This window comes from Hylobates moloch, unplaced genomic scaffold (genome assembly GCF_009828535.3).
Source record: "Hylobates moloch isolate HMO894 unplaced genomic scaffold, HMol_V3 SCAFFOLD_7, whole genome shotgun sequence".
Taxonomy (NCBI): domain Eukaryota; kingdom Metazoa; phylum Chordata; class Mammalia; order Primates; family Hylobatidae; genus Hylobates; species Hylobates moloch.
The window spans coordinates 72,515,881-72,534,392 of record NW_026652282.1 but is presented as its reverse complement, the minus strand read 5'-3'; positions in this window follow the sequence as shown (position 1 = coordinate 72,534,392).

Sequence of the window (18,512 nt, the reverse complement as noted above, 5' to 3'; positions counted from 1 at the left end):
TGGCAGATTGGATAATCAGTGGTGCCATTAAGCAGGTTGGCCTTGGTGAGTGGAAGTCCTTGTGGTTGACACAGTGCATAATCCCCATCTCTGCCACAATGGTCACTTTATTTATGAGCACATTGGGCAATGACAGGGGTGGCTGAGGGAAGAGTTTGGCTGGTATCTACAGAATTGGTCTTGTTATCCACTTGGTTTATAAAATCTTCTGCTGATGTCATTTTTGGTGAACATGCACATGGGATTCAAATATGTTTGGCTTTTTTTGCCCATTCAGAGAGATCTATTCATATGCATTTTTCCCAAATTTATTTGTCAGCAATTTCTCAATCATGTTTCTTGCAGGTCCCTGACTGTCCAGCTAAACTCTCAGCCACAGCCCATGAATTAGTATATAATTACATGTTTGGCCATTTTTTCATTGAAGTAAAATGAACAATCAGGTGCACTTCTTGAAGTTATGTTTACTGGGAGAATTTTTCTTTACCAAGGTTGTTCAGGGATGTCCCAGAAAGAGGCTATAGTACCACAGCCGTCCACTTTGGTGCCTGGATATCGTGTGAAACCATTTTTAGATCAGGCTAAAGTATTCTCTTCCTCTGTCAACTGATCTTAGGGAACCTTTCATTAGGCCATAGGTGCAGGCTGGGAGAGAGAAGGTAGTGTGACAGAAATAGAGAAAATTAACAATTAGACCACTCATTCAAGTAACTTAATTGTGCCTTTGGGGCCTGTTCGAGTTCAATCTCATATATGTAATTTTTGTTTAATGATGGAATGCTGCTGTGCCTTCCCAACTTTATGGTGTTATGCGTGCTATGGTTTGAATTTATGTGTCCCTCCAAAACTCAAATGTTAGCATTTAAACTCCAATAGAATGGTACTAAGAGGTGGAGCATTTTGGCAAGTGATTAAGTAATGAGGATTCTACCCTTGTGAATGCTATGAATGCTTTTATAAAGAAACTTCAAAGAGCTACCAGGCTTTATCATCTTTTTTGCCCTTTCACCTTCTACCATGTGGTGATGCAAAAACAAAGGCACCATCTTGGAAACAAAGAGTGAGGCTTCACCAGACACTAAATTTCCCTGTTTTGATCTCAGATTTACTGGCCTCCAGAACTGTGAGAAATACTTTTTTGTTGTTTATAAGTTACACAATCTAAGGTATTTTACTAGAGCAGCAGGAAGAAACTAAGGCAGTGGGTAAGATCACATCCATCTCACAATGGAAAGCTCAGGTCTCTTGGTAACACGGTGGCCCATGATTAAGTATTCAGTCTCTATTAGCAGCAGGCCATGCCTGTTTCTCAAAAGGAGAATTGCTATCCACAGAAGATGACAGATTCTTGTTCCACAGTCTTAAGGGCTGTGACTCACCTATAGTGACCTGCCAAAGGCACCAAACAGCATCTCTATCTGCCACTGACACTTTAAGTAAAACTGAATCCACTGGATTATATGGTCCAAACGGAAGAGCAGCTGGCACAGTGGTCCAGACCTGTTCCACAGCCTTCTCTTTTTCTGCCCTCCACTCAAAACTGGTAGCTTCTCAAGTCACTCAATAAATGAGTTGATATACCCCTGAGGTAGGACAGTTAAGGTGTATTGCTGGGCGAGCAGGCTGAAATGAAACTGCTTCTCATTGTCCTTATTGACAGATATGAAAAAAAAATTTTCAGATTAATAGCTGCATATCAGGTACCCGGGTTTGTGTTAATTTGCACAAAGCAATGAAACCACATGTGATACAGTAGCTGCAATTAGAATGACCACCTGGTTAAGCTTACCATAATTTATTGTCATTATCCAATATCCAATTGTCCTTTACACAGGTAAAATAAGTTAGTTAAATGGAGATGTAGTGGGAATCACCAACCCTGCATCTTTCAAGTCCCTGATGGTGGCGATAATCTCTGTAGTGTTTTCAAAAATATGGTTTTGCTTTTGGTTTACTATTTTCCTGGGTAGAGGCATTTCTAAGTAAATTCCATTTGGTTTTATCCACCATAATAATCCTCACTCCACAGGTCAGGGAACCAATTTGAAGAATCTGCCAGTTACTGTATCTATTCCAGTTCTCCATTCTAGAACTGGAGGCAGAAACCACAGGATGAGTTGGAAGACTGAGTGGGCCTACTATGAGATGGACCTGGGCTCAAACTCCATTGATCACCTTATTTTCATAAGCCCCTACTCTGACTGGTAGGGCACAGTTTTGGGTCATCTAAAATTAATGTCAGTTCACAGCCAGTATCCAATATTCCCTGAAATATGTGATTTTTTCCCCCACAATGTACAGTTAGCATTATAAAAGGCCATAGATCCCTTTGGAGAAGGCTGGGAGAAATACTAATAGTATGATTTTTAGCATTGTACCAGAGTCCTTCTTCACTAGGACCCAGTCTCCTCTTCATTCAAGGGGTTCTGGATCTGTAAACCGGCTCCTCAAGTCTGGGAATTGATTGAAAGGTCTTCACTCTGCTTTTTTATAATTCAAGTTAGACTTTTCTTCACTTGATCTAGGACATGTTTTTGCTTATACAGATCAAGCAAGAATTTAATAGGCTTCTTATCTACTTTACTTCCGGGTATATCATTTATCAACTAGGCAACACCATAGGTGTGCAGAATAGTTAGACTATTCTGATTACTGCTTTGATTCTGTTGCCCATTATTGTAACAAAACCAACCTTATTTTTGATAGTTGTGTACAATCACTTGGCCTCTGCCACCCTGGAATCCAATTTCTGCTATTGCATTTAGTTTTCCGAGTACAGTCCCACTGAACCATCTGTCCTAGAGAAAAGAGTTATTATAGAGCTCTTCAGGGATCCTAGGGCTCCCCTCAGAAGTGTATTTCTCACAGTCATGATGAAATGCATATTTATTCCCACTTTACGTTCCTTTCACCATTTCTCTACATCCTTGATACTGGCTCTATCACATCTTTATCAGATTTCTGTCTATATAAATTGGAAAACTCTTATTTGTTCTTTTGCAATGTAGCATACCTCCTTATGGTTCACAGTTTGTTCTTATAAGACTTGAGCTAAGATATAGATCTAAAAGTAGATAGGGTGATGAGGGTAGTTACTGAGAAGACTTAATATTGTCTTACATGGAAACTGCCCATTACTATTTTCTCGACCAATGCGGGGTGAATCTCTTCAGATGAGGGGGGCACAAGTGGAGAGGTCACTTCCTCTCTCTGAGGGTGAGTGACAGCTTCCACTGGAGATGAAAGACCTCTTCTAATTGCATAGAAAACTCATCAGAGTTTAGGAGTTTAATGTCTTCAGTTTCATCAGGGTCTTTTCACAGGTTTTGAATCCAACTTTTAGAATCCTATTCTTTCTCAATTAATGTCTTCACTTTAACAGTAGCTATCTTGCAAGGCCAGGAGTTAAGCTTTCAGTATAATTCAGCAAGTAGCAAGATGAGATTCTGATTTTGATTATTAATAATCTCAGCCCTGCAGCCAAGGAAATGAAGATCTCCTTCAGGGCACATATAGAAGCTTTTAGGCTATTTATGTTACGCTTAAGCTAGAAATTCAAATTCCTGAACTCATTCTTTTTTATCCTCACATTTTCCAGTGACATTAAGAGCTACCAGCCAATCTCATGATACTCATTAGTTTGACAAAAATGTTTCAAAGGTATCATATACATCTTCACTCAAACCTTGCTTTCTATATATATTTGATTAGGACTATCCAAACATGATATTTGAATATATCTAATTCCAGATCATACCATGGACTTACAGTTATATCTTTATTAGTGGAAATAGTCATTAGTGTTTGAAATATAAACAAATTTCAGAACCAGTTCCGGAAAACACATAACCAATTCAGAAATAACAGTTTTGATATTCTATTCTTCTAGAAGCATCTGGATACCAAACTCTGTATTAGTCAGGTTTCTTCAGGAAAACAGACTCAATAGGATGTGTATGAATGGATGAATGGATAGATAGATAGATAGATAGATATTATAAATAATACACTCACACAATTACGGAGGATAACAATTTCCAAGATCTGCAGTCAGCAAGCTGGAGACTCAGGAGAGTGGTTGGTTTAGTTCAATTTAAAATGCCAGCTAACTCAGGATCCAGAAACAGCCAATGTTTTAGTTTGAGACCAAAGGTAGCGATAAAAGCAATGTCCCAGGTGAGGGTACTCTGGCAGGAGAAGTTCCCTCCTACTCATGAAAGTGTTGGCCTTTTTGTTTTATTCTGGGTTTCAACTGATTGGATGAGTCTCTCCGATACTTGACATTAGCAATGGCAATCTGCTTTACTTAATATAGCAATTCACATGCTATTCTTATCCAGAAACATCCTCACAGGAACACCCATAATAATAGTTGGCCAAATAGCTGGGCCCCTTGCAGCCCAGTCAAGTTGATATATGAAATTAACCATCAAAGTGTACTACTATAATCTCCATTTTACACATAATGAAACAAAATGTAATAGAGGTTGACCATGGTCAAACAGCTGGCTACTAGAAGAAATCTTCTGATTAGAGGGCTAGCATGCCTATCCTGTGTTATAGAAGTCTTCCCACAGAAGTCTCCAATAGACTCTGCAAGGACAGAAACTATGTCTGATTTATCCTCTCCAAACTGAATTCAGTTCTCAAACTTAAGCCTTCAATCAGAAAGGTCTCAGATACATTCATAGTATATTTTTAAATGTTGAAATGATTTTAAGCTCTGGTTTTTGAAATTGTAATTATTTCGAGAAATGATTTGACAATACTCTTATTTGATTATAAATTTCGGTAAGATTGTCATGGCATCTAGAAATAACTGCCTTAATATGCCCCATATAGTATTTTCTGTTTTAGAGACATAAAATCCACAAAATTTGCATTATCCAAGAAGGACAGTTGCTTTTGTCAGAAATATAGCATGAAGCAAAATTGAATCAAATGCTTCTGTACAGTTATTTCACAAAATGTGTGATAGCCAGAATAGTGTCCCACACAAAGGTATCTAAGTCCTAATTCCTGGAAATTAAGAATGGGTTAGGTTAGAAAGCAAACAGGAAATTAAAGTTGCTAATTAGCTAATCTTAAGAAAAAGGGAGATTATCCTGGCTTCACTGAGTGGTCCAATGTAATCGCAAGGGTCCTTAAATATGGAACAAGGAGAAAGAAGCAGAAGACAGAATTAGAATGAGATGTGACTACAGAAGGGAGAATCAGAGGGATAGCAGCTTGAGGACTCAGCCTGATATTGCTGGTTTTGAAGATGTAGGAAGGAGCCATGAGCTACAGAGAGTGACCAGCAGCTAGAACCTAGAAAGAACAATGAAATTGTTTTTTTTTTCCAGAGACTCCAGAAAGAAACACTGCCCTGCTAATGCTTTTATTTTAGCCCAATGAGACCCATGTCAGACTATATACCTTCAAACCTTTAAGGTAATAAATACGTTTTGTTTTAAACCAATTAATTTGTGTTAATTTGTTACAACAGCAAATAGAAAACAATTACATTATGAATGGCTGCATCAAATGATTCTACTGAGAATGGCCATTATGCTTTGTTGCGGTAAAGGTATTATAATAAAAGGCTCCAAGATATTATAATAATATGCTACTTTACTTTTCTTCTTTTTTGGGAAGTTTTGTACTGACAACGCAGTCTATATGGTGTACATAATGGTGTTCAAACAATAATCACCTGCCTTGGTCAGTGCCAGCTCCTCTGAGAATTTCACTGGTGATGTTTATCCACCTGTGGTTTGATCAGATGAGAAAGGGTGCTCAGTTATATCTTTGCACTCTCATTATTTGTCACACACTAACCCCTATCCAACAAGGGTAACGCTGTTTTAATAACATGGTCTGTTTACTCAAGTTGGTGAGTGTGTTGGTCAAATGTTCTGGCCTTGCATTCTAGTAAGAACCAAGTTCATCTACCTATGTGGTCATAAATTATGTAAACCTTTCTGAGTCCCAGTATTTCCTATATATAAATTCATATAATAATGACATATAATTCATTGGATTTTTCAGAAGTTTAATTTTTATGTTTGGAGCTGACTGAGCTACCAAGTGCTGAGGTAGCAGATTAAGAAAACAAGTAAAAATGTAATTAAAAATCAAGCCTTTAATTACTTGATGAAATTAGTATAAGCAAAACGGCTAAACCATAGAAAGTAGCGAGTCCCCCACTGTTCCACTGTTCCCCATAGAATTGCACTGATCTAGTGTGAGGTGAATCAGCACAGATATGGAGAATGATCTCACTGCCAAGGAACCTCAAACCAAAGGTTCCTGTCTTTTCTTTTATGGAACCAAAACCTGGGGTAGTGAGAGGGTAAAGAGCTAGTGATGGAAAAGTATTGAGTACTGAGTAAGAGTGCAGAAAAAGTGTCTTCAAATTTCCTCTCCACCGCCCCTATTCCCTGGCTCATAAAGGGGTCTTCGCAGAGGCACCTGAGGAATGCCTTGGCCAAAGGTGCAGATGAAGAAACCTCTTAATGGAGATCCCTGGGATAGAAATGAAGGTAGTCATAAGAGCATGGCCACCCAGAGGAGCCTGGGTCCTTAACTGCAACTGCCTTCAGGGACTCAATGCGTTGGCTTCGCACACTAAGTCTTGTGCTGGGAGGCAGCTTATCTCATGACGCCTGCCAGGCAAAGCTTCTGTAATTAATTGCATATGGTTGGGCCTGAAAAATTATACACAGTTTTTTAGCCAGGAGCTGGGCTTATATAATTTATGTAAAACATCTAGCAGAGCAATCGTGGTGACCTTTCAATAAAGGGTAGCTATTATTCTTTTAGCTATTAAGTTCTGTTCATTTCACTCAGCCATAGTAGGAATCTTCCATAAACCTTTTGCTCTATTTTTGTCCGTTTGGTGGAAAGTTTCCCTTATGTACCTGAACAAAAGGAATTTAGTTCTTTAATTATTTTTCTTATCCTACAGTTTAGAGCTAAAGGTAGTAGAGCTGCTTCATTTTGTCAGACTTCTTGCTGTGAATAAAATGATGTTTCACTGATGAATGCAGAGAAATAGAGTAAGAGTTAAGAGATAGAGTAAGAGTTAAAGCAGCATTAACCCATCAGGCTCCTTACAGATACGTACAACCTATAGAGTAAATATCTGAAGACACTTAAATAACCTAAGACAAGTATAGCCAAGTGTAGTATTTATCTGATCAATAAAGAAAAATGTAGGTAGTAATTTGGAGGCAGAGGTTGATTAAAAGCAATCTCACCTTCCCTTCTCTATATTCTATGTACTCATTTATGATTTTACTAATGTATGTCTGTATGGTTTAGCAAGTATCTTTCTATTACAAAAATATTATAAAAGTAGCAGGCTGCAATTAAAATTTTGGCATGCTACTTCCAAAAACATAATTATCTTAAAATCAACTATTTTATGATCAATTTAAACTTCATAATTAAACATCATTATGATCACAATTTTCACAGGGGGTCATTTCAAAGTTAACATCATAAGCCACATTACTTTAAAAATAAAAAGGAAACAAGGAAGCTGGTTTGTAGGCTAGGTTTTCTCTCTATACTCACTTTAATGAATTTTTTTCAGCTGCATTATCGCTTTACTTTCTGATCTCTTACTTTTTAAGTACTCTTTGCTTTAATGCATTTGATGGTATATTGCATAATATTCAAGTTATTTTACTATTGTTAAACAAGTTCTGTATTATCAAACATCTGGAAGCAAGTAAAATGGAACAGCTATTAATTTTGAGCCCATTTTTTCTAAGCATTTGTGCATTCATATTTTAGATGGTTAAAATTTGAATAACATGTTAAACAAATATACATTTAATACAATTTAGATTCAAATTATTTAATTTCTTCTACTGCTAGATGCATGTGCAAGTTAAAATAAATGAGATAAAAGTGCTTAAGTCCAAAAGTGACCCTAGAAGAGTCTTTTGAAAGTCTCCCCAAACATCATGATACAATAGTTTCTTTTCACATACCTCTTCTTTTGGGTTAAATATAGAGACTTTTTAAAACTTATCTCTTTCAGAATGTAACAGTTATATCCACGTTTCCCCTAAAAGAGATCACCAGCTCAGAAGGTAAAGGATATCTTCCAATTAAAACACTTTCCCTGAATTTTATGTTAATGTTGGCTTGCTATCACTTTGATGATCTAAGGTTCAAACTCTAAAGTCAAAGCAGTATGAAACATATTTAAGGGCAAATATCAAAGATATATATTGATTTTTCTGTTGTCCCCATAGCATAAATATTTCAGCTTGATAAACCGATGAGAACTTTTTCAAAGTTAAGTAAATCGGTAGTTTTAAAGTAAAAATAAAATCATAATAAATATATCAAATATATGTATTTTAGTTTTCCTCCATAACAAATGCTTTGATAAAGATATTCATGTTGTCTCTCACATTTTTTGAGTTTTCTTTATATTTTGTGATGATTAAAATTATATAGAGATGTGATGCCAGCAAAATGGTGCACTAGGAAACTTACCAAGCAAATGCCTAATCAAGAAGCCACATTTCAATGGTAGGAAATATGACGACATTTTTATTCACACTTGCCCTACGCACTCTTTGATACAGTGTGGTGCCATCAAGTGGAAGTTGCCAAATCCCTGGTTTCCTCTCAGGGGCCTGAATGAGCAGAGAGAAACTTATTTGCATCATTCTAACCTGGCTTTGGGCTGCCTGAGAGACTGATTTCTGTCTCGGAGCTCATAAAGAAAAGGGGAGCATAGCTGGGATCTCACACCAGTGAAAGCAATAGAAGGCAATAGTGGACACTGAAGAATGTAAAAGCTGCAGCAGTGTTGTAGACCCCTGTGGCAAGAGATGAAGAATGTAAAAGCTGCAGCAGTGTTGTAGACCCCTGTGGCAAGAGATGATGGGTAGAATAAAAGCTGCAGCAGTGTTGTAGACCCCTGTGGCAAGAGATGATGGGTAGAAGAGTACAATAGAGTATGTAAGGTTCCTAGAAAAAGCTGGGATGAGACTCCTTGGGAATTTAAGACACTTAAAGACAGCAATTTCTATGGGGGGAATAAAAAATAGTACACATATGAGCCCAGGTAAGACACATACCCAGAAAAGACCACAGAAGACTTTAAACTTTCAGTGTAGGCTGGTTCCAAGACTCAGAACTCACCTTCTTAATTAGCAAAAGTTTCACAACCAGTCTGCAAAGATTGGGAGAAGTTGTTTTTTAATCCACTAATTTTCAATCAAAATAGCACAATATATTCAAAGAAACAGAAGAACATGGCCCATTAAAAAGAACAGAGTAAATCTGCAGAAACTCACTGAGAAACACAGTCATCAGACTTTTTAAAGAAATAATTTCAACTTTAGTTTTAGATTCGGGTGGTACATACGCAGGTTTGTTACATGGGTATATTGCATGACACTGAGGCTTGGAGTATGAATTACCTTGTTACAGGTAATGAGCATAGTACCCAGTGGAGAGGTTTTGATCCCTCGATCCCCCCCCTCTCTCTCTCCCCTCTAGTTCTCCTCACTGTCTATTTTTCCCATATTTATGTCTACATGTACCAAACTTACCAGACAAAATGTTAGAATACCCAATTTAAATGTGTGCAAAGAGCTAAGCAAAAATACAACGAACTAATAGAAGTTAGGAAAACAATATAAGAACAAAATAAGAATACCAACAAATAGAAATTATGAAAAAGAACCATACAGAAATTCAGCATTAAAGAGGAATGACATTCTGACACATACTAAAACACAGATGAACCTTGAAGACTTTCTGCTAAATGAAATAAGCTAGTCACAGCAACAACAATAAAACCAAATACTGTATGTTTCCACATTCATGAGGTGCATAGAGCCACCAAATTCAGAGACAGACAGTAGAATGGTAGTTGCCAGGAGCTTCTGGGAGGAGAGAGAAAAGAGTTACTGTTTAAAGGATACAGAACTTTAGTATTAGAAGACAAAAAAAAATCCTGGTGGTAATGGTTGCACAATGTGAATGTGATTAAATCATTCCATTATATGCTTCAAAATGATTAAAATAATAAATTTTACATTGTGCATATGCACCTCAAAAAAATCGAAAAATATCGTATAAAATAAATTGGACTACAGTTAATTGTCAAATGAATGTGTCCTTGCCATTAAACTTTGAAAAGGCCAGAATCAAGAAAATAAGCATTTGCCATTTCCCTTTCCTCTTTGTTTTTCACAGAATGACAGTGAACTTCTAAAATAGTTGTCTCTTATGTGTTTGAAAGGCACACAAAACTGAGAATTAGGTGGCAAAAATAGGAGGTCTGTTTTTTCTTCTTAAGAGTGACTATGGTATGGGCACAAAATGCCTCTGGATGTGACCCCTGATTCTATCATGATTACACAGGATCAAAGCCATCAGTATTACCATTTTTTTTCTCCTCAGACTGTTTAAGTTCAAAATTTTCACTAATACATTCTCTGAAAACGACTCTGTTTACTCTGATTATTGTAAATGTGGTTGTTAACAGAAGAAGTAATGCTGGCGTGGTTATATGATTTCAATGCAATGGGGCAAAGATGGGGCTGGAAGTAATGGGCAGGAACAATTCTACACATCTTGTATCTCAGCATATTCTATTTTAATTCATACTTGAAATTTTACTGAATTTGAGGGGGTAAATAAAAATCGTATTCCTCTACACATAAAGAATGACTATCTACATTCATCATGACCACAAATAGTGACTAAAAATCAGAAAAAAATCTAATCCGACAAGAGAAAGGAATAAAGTAACTTGAGTAGAGAGAACATCTGTTCCTGGTTTCAGAATGTTCCTGAGGCCAAGTTATATGCCTATTACTTGATTTCACAAGATGAAGTATAATTAATTTCTCCTTATGCTTAAGTTAGAGCTCATGTATTTCTGCTACTTTTAACTAAAAAGCTATGCATATATATATGCAATAACTCTGGAAGCAGACATATACATATATATATAACCACTCCTTTCCTGCCTCATTCACCTATTCTCTCACTGCCTCAGCTAATTCCCCGCCACAGGATATTATCTGCACTGACCCTTTCAAACTGCTCAGCTCTCATTGACTCCACTGGCTGTCTCTTAAGGTCTTGCCCTTTTAGCAAGTATTACCTGGAAAATTAAAGAAGTCTCTACATTTGAACATTTAAAGATATTGTGCATGTAAGGTACTTAGAATTGTGCTTGGAATATAAGAAGTGCTTGATAAATAATAGCTATCATGTAAAACAAAAGACACATATAATAGTTCTTCCAATTACCATAATTTTCCCCTATGTAGTCACAGATTATTTTAACCAATTCGGCAATGACCCATTGGACACATATAGCCAATAATCAATGCGGCATTTTATAAGGAGTGAAAATTAATTAAAGTAGTTGCTTATGGTTATTGACTAATAATAAATGATATTTTCATATTCATCAGACATATACACACATGTACACAACAACCAGACATTAATCTATGAAGAATATGAGAAAGAACAAAAATTTGAATCAGGTTACGCAACACAAAAAAGCAAGTAATTTGAGAAGAATGTGACTTTTTTCTTACAAAATTCAGAGCTGCCTAGGCTTTTATTAAGTTGATGCCATTTTATAATCCTCGGTAAAATGCATTTGCATTACTTTCTGCTGGCACAGAACCATAAGGTCCATGAGAGGGGAGAGATTAGGACCTTCTCAGATCTTTCCTGGGCATGAGCACAACCCTGAGCATATGCATGGCATACTAGCTTTTAAGTAATATGCCAGATCTTCTCTAAGCCCTCAGTGGATATCTGATCAGCCTTCCCGTTAAAGATTTTTCATCAGATACTTGTTTGCCCAAATTGTTATTGCCACCTGTGTTTTCAATGTTAAATTATTGGTGCTGAATTTTTTTTTTTTTTTTTGACTGATGACACAAGGAAAAACACTGTCACCAGTGAGCAAGCTTTGATTTGGGTAATATAAAGACAGGCTCTACAAGTGTGGGATTCCAGACCACTGACAGAAAGGTCAATTCATAAAAATTTAGGTATGAAGCTTTGGGGACACTTTAGACCCAATTAGCCCCCTCCAGTGGCCATTAGGCTACATGTTTTTTTGTTTGTTTGTTATTTTATTTTATTTTATTTTATTATTATTATACTTTAAGTTTTAGGGTACATGTGCACAATGTGCAGGTTTGTTACATATGTATACATGTGCCATGTTGGTGTGCTGCACCCATTAACTCATCATTTAGCATTAGGTATATCTCCTAATGCTGTCCCTCCCCCCTCCCCCCACCCCACAACAGGCCCGGGTGTGTGATGTTCCCCTTCCTGTGTCCAGGAGTTCTCATTGTTCAATTCCCACCTATGAGTGAGAACATGTGGTGTTTGGTTTTTGTCCTTGCGATAGTTTGCTGAGAATGATGGTTTCCAGTTTCATCCATTTCCCTACAAAGGACATGTAGGCTACATGTTTTTATGGTTATTTTGATAATATGCCTGTTGATACTCAACTCTACCATGGAGCTGGGGAGGGGCAGATGAGACAAGAGTACCTCAAAATGCTGCAAAGAACTCTCTTCTAATCAAGATTTAGCTATTTTTGAATAAATATTTCTTATATTTTTGTACATCCTTGGTTAATTTAAATTATTCTAAAAAAGTTTATATTGACAACTTTTCCCCAGTGCCCTCAGTGCTCTTATAGTGAAGCAGATTTTCATGGCTCCTTATTCTACCATTTTGGAAGTTCTCTCTCTATTCATTTTTTATATCTACGTGTGTGTGTGTGTATGTGATATATGTGTGTGTGTGTGCATATATATACACACATGCATACATACATATACATATATGAGAAAGTTATTGGGTTTATATATATGTGCATTTATATATAAACTATGCAGTATATACACAGTATGTATACTTAATTGACAATACTGTTGAATACAATGAAAAACTATGATTATTAATTTGGGAAGTAAAACAGCCAGATTGTGGGCCAAATGTAGTTTCCTGGTTTTTTGTTTATGTTGTTTTGTCTCAAGACGCCAGACCAATCAGTTTAGTCTGTTACCATATTTGATTCCTTGTTATTCTCATCTGGCCTTACCCTATCTTAGGGTTCTTCCTCAAAAATAAATTCAACCTGTTCTTCCACAAAATGACTTGAATGTATGGATTTGCCCTTAGCTATTTGGGCTTACATGATCTTAGAGAATATTGGTATGGATTATTAGGATACTTCATTGCTAAGGCTGGAAACACCAACCAACTTTCAAAACAGATTACTCTGCCAAGCATTCACCGTCCTAGTTATTCATTCTACTTTTTGATATTTCAATGCTCCAGCCCAATCCACTTCGCCATTTCTGTGTTTATGTTAATTCTCTAAACATTTAACCTTGAGGTTAGACTTCATGCTTCTGCTCAATTTTAACTTATATACCTGACTGTTTAATGTATTCTGAGTCCCAATTAATTTTGTTATAGCACCTTGTTATAAATTGGCCTACATTTTTATGCACTCTGTGAAACAAAGAACAGACATTCTTATAGTTTCTAAGAAGTAATAGATCCTTCTCAGATATCAAAGATGACAGGGTATTTTTAAAATATCAAACATTCATTTTAACTTTAAAATAGCTTACATTTTACAAAAAAGTTGTGAAGACAGCACAGAGAATTCCCAGATATCCCACAACAAGCTTCCTCTATTGTTAACATGTTAAATTATGTTGGTTTGTCACACTTAATGAGCCAATATGAACCTTTTTATTACTAAAAATGTCAGTTAATAAAAAATGATGTTTTTATTAACTAAAATACAAACTTTCTTCAGATTTTCTCAGTTTTTTTCTTAATATTCATTTTCTGTTCTAGCACCTTATCCAGAATATTATGTTACATTTATTTCTCAAATCTCCTTAGGCTCCTCTGTGCTATGACAGATTCTTAGGCTTGTTTGTAATAATTTTTACAATTTTGAAAATACCTGCTTAGGTATTTTGTAGAACATTCCTCAATTTGAGTTTGTCTCATATATATACATTTTTTTTTTCCCCGTGGTTAGACTGAAGTTATGGGTTGTGGGAAGGAAGACCACAGAGGTAAAGTGCCACTTTCATCACATTTTATTAAGGGTACATATTACCAATGTCACTTACCACTCTTTATGTGGATCTTAATCACCTGCCTGAGATAGTGTATGCCAGGTTTCTCCAATGGAAAGTTACTTCTCCTCCTTTCCATATTTATACACGTTGGAAACAAGATACTTAATTTAAGGGTTAGGAAAATTAAAGTCCAACTCATTTAAATTTATATTATTTATAATATTATATTATTTGTAATTTTATATTATGTTATTTGTAATTTTAATCTTATTTGTATTTTTTGTAATTTGTAATTTTTTATACGGGAGTTTTGACAGGATGTTTTAAAACCATTTTTTAACTAACCTAGTCAGTGCAATTGTATTACCATTTTATGTGGTTCACATGATGTGATATTTCTGTTAGAGGCACTTTGAGATTATCTCATTTGGTACAAGATACAGTGCACACTGCTAAAACATAGAAAACATAAAATAGGTACCAGTGTTCTGTGTAAATGTGTTGGTAATGAATACATTTTTTAACAGAAAATGTTACGTTCTGGATCATCATGTATCATATATCACATGTAACTATGAGGTTGTGGTGCTGAAGTCTGAAACCACAAAATAAGTATTATTCTACCTATATTTCTGGTAGAATAATTAGCATTCTTTGTCAATGAAAGTGCCTTTGCAGTTGAAGCTTTCTTTTTAAGCTTTATTCTGTTTTTGAAAAAAAAATTTTCGTTTACAGCATGTGGTTTTTAACCTCAGAACTGACATTAACACCATTAAGCATTGCAAACCAAATGCAATTTAGCCCAACATTTTGATAGTAGGTATCATTGCATTAGAGGATGTAAATAACAATCAGGAAGGTTCATCTATAATAATAAAAAATGTTAGAAATATTTGGAGTCGATTTTTCTTCCCATAATAACAACGGGATACACTATCTGTGTCACTTTGCATAAAGGACGCATATTTGATGCCTTTAGCAAGAAATAGCTTTGTTGGCTTATAAATCAATAATATGAATGATTAAATCAACAAGGAAAACAGCATTTTTTTTTTAGTGGCCGCATATTTCAAGTGTTAAATTCTCCATTAAGACCAAAGAAAAATAAATGAACACAACTTCTATGAGCAATTTAGGTTATATACAATAAAAATGGGCACAGAGCACTTGATTGTAATGGGTTACTGTGGGATAAAGTAGGGTGTCCTACATGTGTTTAATGAGATAATTTGCCATTTTAGTTCCGTGGAAACTTTCTATTACATGTTTTTCTCAGCATACTGTCTTTATCTTCATTATTTCCTTTCTTTTTAAATTTTTGATTTTTTTTTATTTCAATACCTTATGGGGTACAAGTGGTTTTTGGTTACATGAGTGAATTGTATGGTGATAAAGTCTGAGATTTTACTGCACCCATCATCTGAGTAGTGTACATTCTATCCAATATGAGGTTTTCATCCCTCACCCTCTCCTTCCTCCCCACATCTGAGTCTCCGAAGTTCATTACACCACTCTATGTCTTTGTGTATGCACAGCTTAGCTCCCACTTACAAGAGAGAACATAAAGTATTTGGTTTTCCATTCCTGATTACCTCATTCATTCAATTACTGCAAAATTATTATTCTTTTTTTAAAGGCTAAAATAATGTGTGTGTGTGATATATATATATATAATATATATATATTATTTTCTTTATCTACCTATCGGTCAATGGGAACTTAGGTTGGTTACGTATCTGCAATTGTGAATTTTATTGCAATAAGCATATGCATGCAGGCGTCTTTTTGCTACAATGACTTCTATTCCTTTGGGTAGAGATCCAGTAGTGAGATTGCTGGATTGAATGGTAGATCTACTTTTAGTTCTTTAAGACCTCTCCATACTGTTTTCCATAGAGGTTGTACTAATTTACATTCCCACAAGCAGTTTATAAGCATTCTCTTTTCACCACATCCACTCCAACATCTATTGTTTTTTGACTTTTTAATAGTGGCCATTCTGGCTAGGGTAAGGCGGTATCTCATTGTGGTTTGAATTTGCATTTCCCTGATGATTAGTGATGTTGAGCAATTTTTTAATATATTCACTACCCATTTGTATATCTTTTTGAGAAATATCTATTCATATCATTTGCCCACCTTTTCATGTGATTTTTTTTCTGAGTCTTCTGTAGATTCTGGATATTAGTCCTTTGTCAGATGCATAGTTTGCAAATATTTTATCCCATTATGTGGGTTGTCTGTTTACTCTGATAATTTTTCTTTTGTTATGCAGAAGCTTTTTAGTTAAATTAGGTACCATTCATTCATTTTTGTTTTTGTTGCATTTTCTTTTGGGGTCTTCATCATAAATTCTATGCCTAGGCTGATGTCTAGAAGAATTTTTCCAAAGTTGTCTTCTAGAATTTATATAGTTTCACGTCTTATATTTAAGTATTTAATCAATCTTGAGGTAATTTTTTTATAAGGTGAGAGATAATGATCCATTTTCATTCTTCTACATGTGGCTATCCAGTTTTCCCAGCACCATTTGTATAATAAGGTGTCATTTCCCCAATTTATGTTTTTCTATACTGTATCTAAGAACAATTGGTAGTAAGTATTTGGGTTTATTTATGGGTTCTCTGTTCTGTTTTATTGGTCTATGCATCTCCTTTTATACCAGTAAAATGCTGGCTTGGTAACTGTAGCCTTGTAGTGTAATTTGAAATCAGGTTTTGTGATGCCTCCAAATTTGTTTTTTTGCTTAAGATTGGTTTCGTTATTCACGCCCTTTTTTGGTTCCATTAGAATTTGGGGCATTTTTTTTTCTAATTCTGTGAAAAATGATGTCAGTGTTTTAATAGGAATTGTATTGAATCTATAAATTGCTTTGTTTAGTATAGTCATTTTTATGATATTGATTATTTCAATGAACAAGCATGAGATGTGTTTGTATTTGTTTGTGTCATCTATAATTTCTTTCAGCAGTGTTTTGCAGTTCTCCTTGTGGAGATCTTTCACCTCCTTGGTTACATATATTCCTAGGTTATTATTTATTTATTTTTTGCAACTATTGTAACAAGGATTGAGTTATTGACTTGATTCTCACCCTGGTCATTGTTGGTGTATAGTAGTACTACTGATTTAGGTATATTGATTTTGTATTCCGAGACTTTACTGAATTCCTTTATCTAATCTAGGAGTCTTTTGGGGGAATTTTTATGGGTTTGTAGGTATACAATTATCAGCAAACAGTGATAGTTTGATTTCCTCTTTTCCAATCGGGATGCCCTTTATTTCTTTCTCTTGCCTGATTGCTCTGGCTAGGACTGCCAGTACTACGCTGAATAGAAATGGTGAAAGTGGACATCCTTGTCTTGTTCCAGTTCACAAGGGGAATCCTTTTAACTTTACCCCATTCAGTATGATGTTAGCTGTGAGTTTGTCATATATGGCTTTTAATATTTTGAGGTGTGCCCCCTTTATGCCTATTTTGAGGATGTTTATTATAAAAAGATGCTGGATTTTATCAAATGCTCTTTATGCACCTATTGAGATGATCATATGTTTTTTGTTTATAATTCTGTTTATGTGAAGTATCATATTCATTGACTTATATATATTAAACTATCCCTCCATCTCTGGGATGAAACCCACTTGATCAAGGTGTATTAGTTTTTTTGATGTGCTTTTGGATTCAGTTAGCTACTATTTTATTGAGAATTTTTGCCTCTATGTTCATTAGAGTATTGGTCTGTAGTTTTCTTTTTTCATTATATCCTTTCCTGATTTTGCTATCAGAGTGATACTGGCTTCATAGAATGAGTTTGGGAAGATTCCATCTTTCTCAATGTTTTGGAATGGTTTTAGTAAGATTCATACCAATTCTTTAAATATCTGGTACAGTTCAGCTGTGAATCCATCTGCCTGTGGGCTTCTTTTGTTGTTGGCATTTTTTTATTGTCGTTGATTTGATCTTGTTACTTGTTATTTGTCTGTTCAAGATTCATATTTCTTCCTGATGCAATCTAGGAGGGTTGTATGTTTCTAGGAATTTATTAATTTCTTCTAGATTTCCTAGTATGTGTGTATAGAGGTTTTCATAGTAGACTTGAATAACCTTTTCTATTTCTGTGGTGTCAGTCGTAACGTCTCTATTTTTATTTCTAATTGAGCTTATTTGAATCTTCTGTCTTCTTGTTGCATCTAGCTGATGGTCTATTAATTGTGTTTAGCTTTTCCAAGAACAAACTTTTTATTTCATTAATTTTCATATTTTTGTTTTAATTTTATTTAGTTCTGCTCTGATTTTTGTATTTCTTTTATTCTGCTAGCTTTGGGTTTGGTTTGTTCATGTTTCTCTTTCTATAAGATGTGAAATTAAGTTGTCAATTTTTTATCTTTCGGGCTTTTTGGAAT